Source organism: Pleurodeles waltl, chromosome 3_1 (genome assembly GCF_031143425.1).
Source record: "Pleurodeles waltl isolate 20211129_DDA chromosome 3_1, aPleWal1.hap1.20221129, whole genome shotgun sequence".
Classification (NCBI taxonomy): domain Eukaryota; kingdom Metazoa; phylum Chordata; class Amphibia; order Caudata; family Salamandridae; genus Pleurodeles; species Pleurodeles waltl.
In genome coordinates this window covers 50524863-50538475 of record NC_090440.1, presented here as the reverse complement: position 1 = coordinate 50538475, position 13613 = coordinate 50524863, and the positions used below count along the sequence as shown (strand labels likewise).

Here is a 13613-nt window from a genome sequence, read left to right as displayed (position 1 = left end):
CTTTCACTTACATCTGGCGAGGAACTCCTTCACTGAATGGCCTTGTCTATTGGACAAAAATAAAGCAAAGTAGGCACGTAAAATAACTCACCAGCTCAGCACACTCATTACAATGTCCTGTCCAGAACTGTAGTTAAAGAGTCCAATCTCCACCAGGTTGACTCCTCTTCTCAGGCTTCTCTGGTCATTAAAGGGAGTAGTAAATCTGTAGAGTAATAGTAGCTCTGTTAGAAACGTCGTAAAGAACTTAGACAATACCAAGGGTATCTTTCATTAGAAATCAGTAACATTGTTGCTATCCCATTGCTAAATGACATGTGCCAACAGAACCTTAGACTGAAGATATAATGCATATTACAATATGAGTTACATTTGTTGACATTTTGCACATGCTGACATCACTGGAAAGTATAAAAAGACAGAATGCAGGAAAAGTAACATAACAAAAAATACACACTGCACATTGATCTTATCACATGAATGAGTAGGTAATGTGCACTTAGAAATTTTGTAAGTAGGCCTAATAAACATATAAACATAGATGGCAATCAGGACGGACAGATTCTCCCTTGTGAATACTACACTAGTTCTGAATGCCCTGATCTCTTGCACATATGGTTTTCAAGTGAGCTTGAAATTCTCAAAAAAATGTAAGCCGAACCTTTCCCACTAACCTAGGTGGCATGCTTTATAATTTGGGTACCTTATTAGTCAGAAATTATTATAGTGACAAATGTGCCCCCTGATTTCAGGGAGTGTTTATTTTCATATGTGTTATATGTATGTGTGGAATCCCAATTAGAGAATTTTAAAAAATCCTATAAGTCTGCCACAAGATGTTTTTTCCTGAGGGCTACACCAGTGACTAAAAAGGAATTAGGAGTCCAAGGAGAAATATTGCTCCTGCATCGCACTAGTCAACTGTTTCAGCTACTGTGTGACCCCATACGGGGTCCCTAGCATTCCTTAGGCCCTGGGTCCCTATAACATGTTAAAAATAAGGCCCATGTTTATGAAAAATGGTGCACAACTGAGCTAACGCAGTTGTTCGTCTTTTTTAACGCCGTTCCTTAAAGCCATCTGTGTGCCATATTTATAAAATGACGGGCGTCAGTGCTACAGAATGGCAGCATCACAAACATAGAGGCTAGCTGGTGGGGAATGGCGTTAGGTGAAATGGCGCTAGTGGGTCAGAAATTATGTTAGGCTGTTTTTCTAGTGCTAATCAGCCTACCGTCATTTTTTGATGCACAAGCAGCCAAAAAATTACTCCTATCGACATATAGACAGGAGTCATTACCACCACCCCATTGCCCACCACAGGGGACCAGTTTCCCCTGGCCAAGCCCTACATACCCAGTGCCAGGCAGGGGCCCCATGTAAGGGGCCCCCAATGGCACTTAAAATGATATATATATATATACTCACCTAGGCTTACCTGGGATGGGGTCCCTCTCCTGTAGTGTCCATGTGGTGTGGGTGGTGGTGTTACTGGGGCTTGGGGCGGGCATCTTTGTGCCCATTCCATGGTGTTTCCCCATGGAAATAGGCCTACCTGCCTCTTAACACCTGGTCTGACCAGGCATTAAATAATGGCACTAGACGGGCTTGGTGTCATTATTGTGGTCCGCCTCCCACCCGTGCGTCATTTCTGCGCCGGGAGTAAAATATGGCGCTGGGTGGCTAGCGTCATTTTTCGGATGGGAACACCTACCTTGCATCTCATTGAAGCAAGGTTGGTTGGTGCATCCTAAAAATGCCACTGACTCCAATATTTTGAGGCTGGATGGGTCTAGCGTCAAAATATAAATATAGAGTTAAGGCGACGCTAAGACTCCATAAATATGGGCCAAAGTATCTATAATACATGCTGCGATCACATTTGTAAACATTTGCACAATGCATGCTATAATACTCTCAAATGTGAATAGGCCAAAGACCAAAATATATGGAATCTGCCCTGATTGGATGTGATCCAGTCCTTTAGGGCTCCTCTCAGGTAACAGACATCAGGTCTAGACCTCTTCAGATCATCCACAGGTCCAGAAAATGTTCTGAAGTGGGTGCCTGGAGGTTCCATATTTATGTCTGGCAAGAGCCAGTTGGTGGGAATGGTTCCTCTGTACAACCTAATATATTGAGTAAAAGTTCCCAGGTTTAAACCTACCCACTTTGGGCTTTTTCGAGATGGCAAAGGTCTTCGGCCAGGCTTGACTTCACCTCCAAAGGCTGGGCGGGAGGGAGGGTGTGGGGAGTGTACTATGGTAATGCTAGTATTCTCCCACATCTAACACTAAAATCTAGTTTGAGGCAGCCACTTTACACTAAACAAAGCCCGAGCAGAAGTCAGGCAGGATTAAAGCATAACCTTTCAGTAACTAGGCAGTGGAATAACAAGAACTGTCTTGGCATCCTGTTCTCTCTCCTTTTAAATGTTCCCCAAGGGCACAAAGAGACAGGCGTCTGGTAGGACAAAGGCAGAGAACTTCATACACCAGAAAATGGATCCACATTAATTTTCTTGGCATCCTGTTCTCTCCACTTTCAAATGTTCTATAATATTTATATGTAAACCCAACAGACCTGTCAAGTAGGATTTGACAATCAACAAGGACAAGCTGTAGAGCCAGTGGAAATTAGCCTTCACCAACTTCAGGCAGGGAAAAGCTAACTTTTTAAAAGTTACTCTTCCTTAGTAAATAAAAAGGGACCCTTCAGTCATATCTCTGCAGGCTGATGCAGTCACTCATTGCATCCTCTTGCAGGGGAGTCCCTCCCACTCCTTGTATTTGAGGCTGGATCTTCTGCCTGCAGTTAACAGTGGATGAGCTGCCTCAAGTATTGTTCAGTGTGCTGGTACAAGTTCACTCCTGCACTTTGAACAGTGAATTCACCATAAAAGGTTGCACAGTTCCAGGTTGCACCTGGCATGCCCACTTAAAGCTGTCATGGCACAGACTGGGACAATGATACCTATACATAATATGCTCCAAAGTTACACTCTGAAAGGCTCAAACATGAAAACATTTCTCATGAAAGCCAATGTTAGATTTGCAACCTGAAGCTCCATAATTGCAGATTTGGATCATTACTGCAGGCAATGAGCTTAGTTCGGGCATTTAAAAACTTTCATCTACTCCCACTTTGGAAAGTATTTTTAAGAACTCTGCCACACTTTTCCAAAGTTTTCTCTGACAAAAAACAGTAAAATAAAATCTGCAGAGTGCAGGCTGTGCAAGTCTTTTTGTGGCAACCCAACCAATTCTACTTTTGAATACACATTTTGTTGTAGAAGAATTGTTTGTGGGTACATTCTCCTGCAAAACATGTTTAGGAAAATGTCACCTACAGTCCAAGATGGCCACAAACTAAGCTGCGATATTCTAGAACAAATCCAGGGGAAATATACATTCATATAGCCATAAAATTGCCATACTACTGTACCAGGTGTTAATATATAGGAATGCATAATTTCTATTATGCCATCTCATGTGAACCCGAATCGCTGACCTATGCATATTATGCATAATTTCTGTTTTCTATATGCTGATGTTGCTCACATTCACTGCTCAATTTCTAAAAAATGTAAGTTTCAGGGCCTTTGTCAGGAGGACCCTGCAGCTTGCACTACCCATTGCCCCTGCCAGTGAAACCAGTGCCAGTACCAACACAACTACTAACTATCGCCCCCTACAAGTGTGATCATTCAGACTATTCCAGGCCCCCAAAGCTATGAGAATGGCTGGGGCGTACATATATTAGTGAATTTTTAATGCATATTGAATCAAAAAACAACTTTTGTTGAACTCATTTCTAAATCATGTGGCAGACTGTCATAAGTGCCGGTGCTGAGAATTAAGTGGGGGTGTCGAACACTGATAACCACCGGCTCAAATTAAGCACCTCCCGTTATATTCCCACATGGTAGTCTTGGTTCAAGATGAAAAGGTATTGCAGGAACTGTAAAGCTTGATAGGTGCTGACAGTCCATGCGCCTGGCTACCCACATTCACAGTGTGACTTTGGAAACTGGAAGGACAATTCATTGGAATATCATGAGCCTCTTGTACATGGGTGAACGTCAGGTACAATTTTCAGATTTTCACAAAGATAACACCTGCATCTAATTCATGTAAATACCATAATTCTAGAAAGAATTATGCCTGTTACACACCAAAATAGTTCATTTTTCCCATTATCATAGAAGACTGGTCTATAAACCACACCTGCTACACTCCTGCTAAAGCATATTTTTATGCAAAAGCTTCTGTTTAGCAGGTTTGTTAACTTACCCTGATTAGCTTCAACTATGTTAACTTTAAACAGTTGGCAAAGTCAGTAGGAGGAGACACTTGACACATTGCCCGCACTGTCAGTGCATGCGTGCGTGGAGCTCACAACTTATAGATTCTAACTCAGGTGACTCCAGCGAGTAGCTCGTGAGCTACTAGTAACTCTTTTGCTACCCATAAGTAGCTCTCCTGTGTGCAGCGCACCCTTCAAAAATGGAAACGTGTATATTTAAAACAAACATGTAAACCTGACTGATGTGGTCAGTATTAAAAAAAATTCTAATAATATTCATAGCTCTGGATGGTTTTTATTGAACATAAGTAGCTTTTCTACAGAAAAGGTTGGAGACCCCTGTAAAAGTCATTGCATATTGCTTTTAAGAATTCAGGATCCTGCAAAAGTACATTTTCTTGCCAAAATGAATCGGTTATGTTCACCTTAGTCAACCCTTAACATCACTCATAAAACACACACCTGTTATTTCAATACGTTGTAGATAGAACAGGTACACTTTGTGCATAATTGACTTTTCGCAGCATGCACACATGCTTGAACTGCATTTGTACTTTACCTGCTGTGATTAATTAAGAAAAAACGCAGGTCACACCGCTGAGTGTACTAGCCACCCAGTGTACAGAGATTTTCGTTGACATAATGTAAATGTCACTCCAGTGCAGGGAATGACAGCATGAACCCTGGTCAATAGGTGAGAAAAATGCATGTCTATTTTTAAGAGTACAAAATCGTTTTTCTTTCGGCGGCAATTCCTGTGAGAAAATGTTATTTTCTCATACATTTCTGGGTTCTAAAACATTTTGAGAAAAATTAAACAATCCTCTCAGCAAATTCTAGGGTCGATGATGGATTCAATGTTGTGGTACTAAGCAGCATATTTATGAGCCCCTAGCTCCACCAGAGTGTCCCAATGGCGCAATGCCCTGCACCGTATTTACAAGGTGGCGTTAAGCCACTTTTTGTGGCTTAACGCCACCTTGTAAATACGGCCCCTTCACATGCAGCCCTTTGCGTGGAAGAGACGTGCAATGGGTGTTGCTGTGGGTTTTCCACAGCAACACCCATTGCATTTTGACACTGCCTCAGATTTACGAGTTTTTGTAAACCTGAGACAGCGCAAAAATCGAATGCCACCCCAGGGGTGGCGTTAGCAAGGCACAACGGGAGAAACGCTTTTATTCCTCCTCGTTTTTTGCTTTTTCTGGTGATAGCCAACAAGGGGTTTAAATAAACATGGTTTAAATTAAAGTTTATAAAAGCTGAAGATCAAAAATTTGGAGATACTAAAAGCAATCACACGAAATAAGGATAGGGTAATCAGGTTTTTAGTTAAATTATAACTTATTTTGGGATAAAAAGAAAACATTGTTCCGATTCACTTGCAAATGAAAAATATGCATATGATTACATGTACTTAGAAAAACATAGATGACAGATATGGTCTTTTGATTCCAGTATAAATTACTCTGCATTCAAAATCAACCTTCATCTGAAAATATTTTAACCTCTTACGTCCACTATAAGAAACTTTCCTCCCATCCTCTTTTCATAGCTTTCCCCAGTGAGTTTTCACCTTTCCTGCTGATAGTCCATTGTTGGACTTGACCTTTTCTGCAGGGTCATTCCGAGACTTTTTTTGCTTTCCCTCGTCCTGTTTTCTGAACCTATTTTTGCTGGCCTTAGGACTGATAGCACTATACCACTGCTATCCAATGCTAAAGTTTTTGTGTGAGAACCCTTTACACATGGTAGAATTGGCTTACACCCAATTGGCATAATAAATTTACTTATATGGCCCTAGTAAAGAGCTGCTACGTTTACCCAGAGCCTGTAAATTAAATGCTACTAGTAGACCTGCAGCACTGATGGTATCACCCACTTAAGTAGTAGTTTAAGCAAGTCTTAAGCCTCTGTGAGCAGTTTAATTGCTATTTCAACTTTCAAAATAAACCTTTTGCCAGGCTCAAACAGTTTTTTTAAACATATAAGTCACCCCTAGGGTAGGCCCTAAGCAGACCAGAATGCAGGGTGCAATGTTATTTTGTTTGAGTTTTACATTCCCTGGTAGTGCAAAATTCTTAAATTTGTTTTTCACTACTGCATGGCCTGCTACTCCCATAGGATAACATTGGAATTACTTTATTACCTCCTCTAAGTTATAACTTCCAAATGGGGACAGGTAACCAGTTCATGTTTGCTGTATTTGGAATTGTAATGAAAAACCCTCTCTTATGGTAAACTCGGATTTTAAATTACAATTTTGAAACTCCCACTTTTAGAAAGTTGGCATTTTCCAGCTGTAGCCATTTAGTGCCTGCAGCCTGTCTCCTGGTCACATGACTGGGTGTAGTTGACAGATCGTCTTTGTGTATTCCTCCTAGATAGCCACACTGTAGAAAGGTTAAGTGTACCTGGATGGGCTATCACTGGCAGGATGGGAGGGTGATGCATGGCACAGCTCTACTTACACTTGAATAGGATGCAAACTGGCTCCACACAAAGGGCTGTATAGTCTCTGTTGTTAGCCTGGAGCCAGGGCAGTGGAGGCAAAAAACCTGTGCGCTTCAAAGGGAAACCTCTAGAAGCTTCTTCCACTTTGAGGTAGACACCTGGTATAAATGTTGAACTCAGGCACCTACTCTTCAGTACACATCTGGACCTGTGAAGACTCTGCAAGGAAGAAGGGCTGCTGTGCTGTTGAAAGGACTGCCACTCTGATGGACTGCCACCCTGCTGTACTACTACTTTGCTGGACTGCTTCCTTGCTGGGTTGCTGTCCTGCTGCCCTCCTGCATGAGTCAGTGGGATGTGGACCTGCACCTGAACCCAGGACTCCCAGAATGACTCAAAGGGTTAGTCTGCTGGCCTCCTGTTAAGAGCCACAGGACCTAACAGACTCCCAACCATCTGAACCTGCACCCAGATCCAGCTGGAGCAAGCCCCTCACTCCCAAGTGGTGTCCTTGGTGTGGGATCAGAGAGGCTGAATTGAATTGTTTGGGCTCTTTGCAACCGACCACATCTTGTCCCTCACACAGCCCGTCAATGCAAAGTTTTGTCAACCTAACTCTTCGCACTACAGCATCGACTGCTCATGAGGACCGCCACTGCAAAGCACTGGCCTGCATGCGATGACAACAGTATCTTGGCACTACAAGGATGACCATCCACGGTGCCAGGCCTGCTCTTCGTGCTGCATCGTCGACCGTCCGCAATGCTTCCCTGTTCCGTTGCTGCCCCCTCCACTGCAAACAGGACTCTTTGTGCTGGACTGAAAAGGTAACTTTTCAGCAGGACTAACTAGGTCCCTATAGCCTACCCGCACTCCATTGCAGTCGGCCTGAACTTGAGAGTTTCTCCTGGTCTTGCACGAAGAAAGCCGTTAGTGGAGATTTGGGATTCTTGGTGCTATTTTCACTTAAATTTTAAATCCCATATCCCCGGATCTACTGAATGGACTTTTGCCTTTTTGGTCTTGATTTATTTATTACATTTTGTTCTATTTATCTAAATTGGTGTGGGACTCTTCTTGTGTTGTGTTTTCACTTTCCTAGTGTTTGAAGTGCTGCATGAATACTATGCACATTGCCTCTTTGCTTCTATGTCTAGCCTTATTGCTCTGTGCCAAGCTACCAGAGGATTGAGCAAAGGTTAATTGGAGGATTGCTTGTGGTTGCTGCTTGAATAGGGTTTCACCACCGTCAACCGGTACCCAATTTTTTCCAGCGATGTTCACATAAGTTGGTTGGATGACATTCTCCTGCCATTATTCACCTTTAAATTCTACGCTGTAAACTAAAATGTTGGCTTAACCAAGACTTTTAAGTGGATGTGTATTAAAGGAAAAGACAGGGGTGTGGAACCATGCAATTTCATTTACACTTGCTGTCTTGCTCTTTTAGATTGACTTCATTGCTTCTCAGAACTGTCATGTCCATCTGAAGTTAATGACGATAAAATAAATAAATACAACTAAAAAGGAAAGACGGATAAGTTAGTAGGCTTTGGCTCCAGGCATTGTTCCTTAATCCATTTACTCATTTTTCTTGCTTATTTCATAATACCAGAAGTTTTCTGCTCCTCTCCTTCATCATCACTTTTAGTTGTCTCGCTACTTTGGTTGATGGGTTACTTGATACATCACCAATACCTTTCTATAATACATGGGATTCTGTAACCCCTGTATAAACGCCAGTCTCTAATTTCTTTATAATCGGCGACTTGTGATGCACTCAGTTGCTGATTATAAAGAAAATACTTCAGTACTCAACTATTATAAGTTATTAGAGTCGAGTTCTGACGTCACAATGTCTGCTCCCAGAGCTAGCAGCCGAGGTGCAAGGCAGGTCAGGTCATGGAGCATAATTGAAGCAAATGTTTAAAGCAATGAAAAAGAATGTTGCTTTTTTCCTCTGTCCTATTTTTTAGCTTACAATGACAAACAGAGAGAACATGTTTATTATTCGCACTCTTAGATAGTTATAGAAAAGCTAGAATCTTTCTCCCTGTTTCTATACATTCAAGCAAGTGCAGACTTTTTGTTTTTTAAAAGTGGCTTGTATTGCACGGTTTGTAATATCTGTTTGTGACAAATAACTAACAGGATTTTGATGTGTTTAATTTTTCACTAGTGGTTTTATTTTTATTCTTAATGTTTGCAAACATGCTTGCTCTTTCAAATGAAAGAGCTAATCAAAACAGTTTTAGGTGGCTAGTGGGAAAGATCATGAGGTGACCATGTATTATATGTGGTAAAGTACCCCCTAGCATACACGGTAAGGATACTGCAAGTCACTTCGGAGTTCAGTAACATTATCAATGAACTTGGCCTTCTGCTTCATTCCTCTACATGGTTATGCAACTCCTCAGTGGCTCACAATATTCTTTTAATGTCCGGCAGGGTACACTGTATCCCTTATATTGTTATCCTTATAACATATAAAAGTGTTTTTTAAAGGCATGTGCCTGGTGCTGAAATGAGTCACTCAATCACACTTTAAGCAGAAATTATACCTGATTCATCATATAACATTATTTTCAGGATTCTGTATTTTAAGAGTTTAAAATACTGGATTTACTTTAATGTTTTATTTCATTATATGTGATCTGGTATCTTAATTTGTTTTGAATTAGTTAAGCAGTTGCAGATATGAATTCTGAGAAATATTATGTTTTAATCTACCATTAGCTGGGAGTTATTTATTGTAATGCTTTTAACGTTGAGTATATTTTTCCTGCATTTGTAAACATATCCATCCTCAAAATAAAATACATTCTGCAATTTGTCAGATTGGTTGTGATTACATATAGAATGTCAACAATTAAAATTGTAATAGTGTCCATGAGGCTTATTCGCCATCTCATCTGTGTTCTTTCATTACACTAATTAAACATTAAGAGATATATTTAAAACTATACGAAGGCAGAATACACTTTTTTTGTATACAGATATTTGCAGCACTTAATGCTAAAAAGATGTATATAATGCTCTGATGGCAGTGGGTATACATCACATTAAGGGGCATATTTACAAGAAACTGGTATATTGGACCCGATGTGCCACTTTTCTTGGAAAGCCCCTGCCCCAACTAACAACACCATGGTTGGGCCATATTTACAATACAGCACACCATGGCAGTTGTTAGGACAATAGCGTCAAAATGTTTGATGCTATTGTGGAGCTTTGCTGCACTGGTGTCAAAAATATTGACGGTAGTGCAGAAAAGCACAGGGAGGCCCATTGATTAAAATGAGTGCATAATTTTAACACCTGCTCTGAGCAGGCGTTAAAAATGATGGAAAAAATGGTGCAGTGAAATGTACCGTATTTATCGGCGTATAACACGCACTTTTTCTCCCTGAAAATAGGGGGCAAATGATGTGTGCGTGTTATACGCCGATATAATGTTAAGGTTTTTTTTTCTGAAATGTCCTCTTAAAATGAGGTGCGTGTTATACGCCGATAAATACGGTACATTTCATTGTGGCATTTTTTGGGACTCACTGTGTCGGAACACATCCCTTACATACATTATGCCTGGTGCAGGCATAATGTGGCACAAGGGTTTACAAAGGCATTGTACCACTTTGTAAATACAGCGTGAGAGAAAAGCCTCCTTAACTCCGCATTAGCGTAAAAGAAACTATGCTAGGGCAGCGCAAGATGGCACTAGGGCTTGTAAATATGCCCCTAAATGTTTGATGTTGCCTTTCAGCTTTCCATGGTTAATAAGTTGAGAAGCATCAATCTGGATATTCTCAACATAAGGAACTCATGTGAATGTGCTCAACTCAAGCAGAAACAATCAAGGAGTATCACACAATCCATAGCTGAGTGAAGAGTCTAAAAGACACTTGATTGCATTCTAATGAGGAACACGTGGGTGTCGAAGACAAACTTTGTGAGCACAGGTGAGGCCAAAAACCAGCATTTGCCACTTGATGGGACCTAGTTCTCAGAGTGGATCTGATTTTAGTACAAACGTTTCTATAGTGGACATTGACTCTATTAGATCTTAGTAGCAATGCTGAACAGGATCAAAGCATGATGCTGAGCAGTGAGTGAATATGACAGAGCAAGGCTTAGGGTGATATAGTGCTCCAAACCATTAGGTCACCTTTCTTTAATCACTAACTTTCCTTGATAGAAGCAGCGCTTTCTGTTAGGAGTTAGCTGGTAATATAGAACAGTTCTTAGGGAATGTTAATTTAAGCCACAAAAGTTAAATATACTGCACAATTGAGACAAGGCCGGCACCTGCATTAATGCAGAATGCATACAGGTCTATTATAAATCCCAGTATAATGAAAATGTGAAAAATCTACTGGGCTTTCAAAGATATACAGCTTCTCTGACAATTTAGCCACTGGTACAGACAAGCAGGTTCACATGAGTTCAGCCCTTTCCAACCTGCATTGGAATCCAATGGAATTTAGAATTTTCTTAACACTTTCTTTCAGTTATCAACAAGAGACCTCCATGGTCTCAAAATATATTCCAATAAAGTTTCTTCACCAATAAAGAGTGGACACTTCAGGGAGTAAGGAGGACAGGCTGAAGCGACTGCTAAAAGGAGAAATCAATAGGGGCATTCCAGACAGTGCTGGATCTGAAATCCCTCAATACGGATGTGTGCACTTTGTTGTTCAAGATGGAAACCTGAGAGAGTGTGAGTCCTTTAGTGACCAGAGGTAATTTTATGGGCACTCTGGATTTACAGGATATATGCTAACATGTTCCAATTCCACATCTCAATTGTATGTACCTGAGTTTCTGTCTCAAGGAGCAGCATTTGCAGTTCCAGGTGCAACTTTTTGAGCTGAAAGCAGCACTCTGTATATTCACTATTGACTCCCTTAATTGCCTCTTTCCATCTGCAGGGATAATGATTAATCCTTATCTGGGTAACTGACTCATGCATGCTTCCTCCCAGGACCAGCTGCTCCAGGGGATGGCAGTAGTCTGCAAAGGCTTTTGAGATTAAGGCTTTCAACTCAATGTGGAGAAGTGCAAGATGGTGCAGACAATGGACCTAACCTTCATAGGGGCCAGATTTTTGTGGATTTAAACACAGCCCTTCTCCCAGAGTCTCAAACACTAACTTTGAAAATATTGGCCCTGAAGACAATGCACAGCCATTTCCTGCCAGTGAGACAATGGTTGAAGCTTCAGGGGAACGTGGCAGCAACGTTTTTCATGGTCCTTGGGGCCAGACTTCACCTTCGGCCATTATGGAGTGATCTACCTTCTTTTTGGCACCCAAGCTCAGGGGAATTTCAGATCTTGATGCCAGTGACTCATTGAGTTGCAGAGATGTATAGCTCCAAGATCTGTCCAAAGCATTTTTTCTTCTACAAGACCCTACTAAAGTCCTGACGACAGACATCAATGTCTTTGGTGGGAGGACCATCCTGGGGTCACGTTTGATTCAAGCCAAATGGTCCCTACAGTGAAGCAGACATTCCTCCAATTGGAGGGAACTCACAGCTGTGCGCAGAACAGTAATGGTGTTCCAGCAGGAGTTGCTGGGATACAATTTGGTGGCCAGGACAGACAATATTGTTGTTCTGATGTAACTGAACATCCAGGGGGTCTGAGGTCAAAGTCTCATGAATTTAAATGCCTGGTGAACTAGATACCAGCTGGGATATGGCTTGAACACCATATTAGCATTGTCACTCTGCTCACTCTTTCAAGACTTACCATGGTCATAACGACTTTATACATTGTCTGACCCTCGTGCAATATTTTCCATACAATGTATATTTCTTTCCTCAGACCCCAGGATCCTATGTGCCTACATCTTTTTTTCATTGCACAGTACACCCTATGCCAGGGGCAGAAGACCATCCCGCCAAAAATCACTGTGCTACAGAGGACACAGACTTTCGATACAGTCTCTCACTCCAGGCTTCTAGCATGGCTCCAATCCATCATGATAGGTGGACTAGCCCTGAACTGACTAGCCTACTTTTTGTGGATCGAGGACAGGACTTATGGGTCCCTCCTTTCTCCTAAAGAGCATATGAATTGACAGTGGGAATGTTGTTGGGCTCTGCTCTGAGTCCCACATTATTCAATGTCTACCTCACTCCTTTAGCCAGACTATCAGAGGCCTTAAGGGCAAAGGTGATACACTTGCCAGTGACACTCAGCTGCTATTTACCTGTGGGAGGGGAGGGAAGATTACAGAAGAGTCCTTTAAAACATGCCTTTCATTTGTTTTTTTACTTAATGACCACCTATCAACTAATATGTAATGCAGACAAGAACAAAATACTATTCTTTAGTTCCAATGCCCCAGATGCATAGCAAACTTTGTGGCCTAAAGACACCCCACACCCCACGAGGGAATAGTTAAGAACTGGCCATTCAATTTGATAACTTCCTCACTTTTCAATCACAGATTAAGTGAGTGGCTGGCACATGTTTTGGGCTTCTGCGTATATTTAAAAAGTTCTTACATTTTCTCCCTTTCTATGCAAGAAAGGAGGTTGTCCAAACACTCATAACATCCAGTGTTTGGACAACATCCAGGTTGGATGATGGAAATGCCTTATGTCTTGGACACCCAAAATATCTGCTCATCAAGCTTCAGGTGGTCCAGAATACAGCAGCCTGCATTCTCCTTACCCTTCCTCCAAAAACACATGACCTCTACCTGTGAGTCCTTCACTGGCTTCTGATAAAGAAGATAATTCTCTTCAAAATGTTAGTTCTGGTCCACAAAACACTACACAATACTGGTGCAGGCTATCTTTGGGTCAGAATCCATTTCTATGCCCCCTATAGAAATTGTAAGTCAG

At 41.5% G+C, this 13613-nt stretch overlaps 1 protein-coding gene across 4 annotated transcripts in view; it reads right to left on the bottom strand.

Moving 5' to 3' along the window:
• The window catches only part of LRRC4C (leucine rich repeat containing 4C), a 3131096-nt gene that overhangs the window by 1672783 nt on the left and 1444700 nt on the right, over window positions 1–13613 (bottom strand). For all 4 annotated transcript variants that reach the window (XM_069221814.1, XM_069221813.1, XM_069221816.1 and 1 more), the window contains exon 6: window positions 92–205. The gene's annotated coding sequence lies outside the window, so the exon portion shown is untranslated. The remainder of the gene's footprint in view (window positions 1–91; window positions 206–13613) is intronic.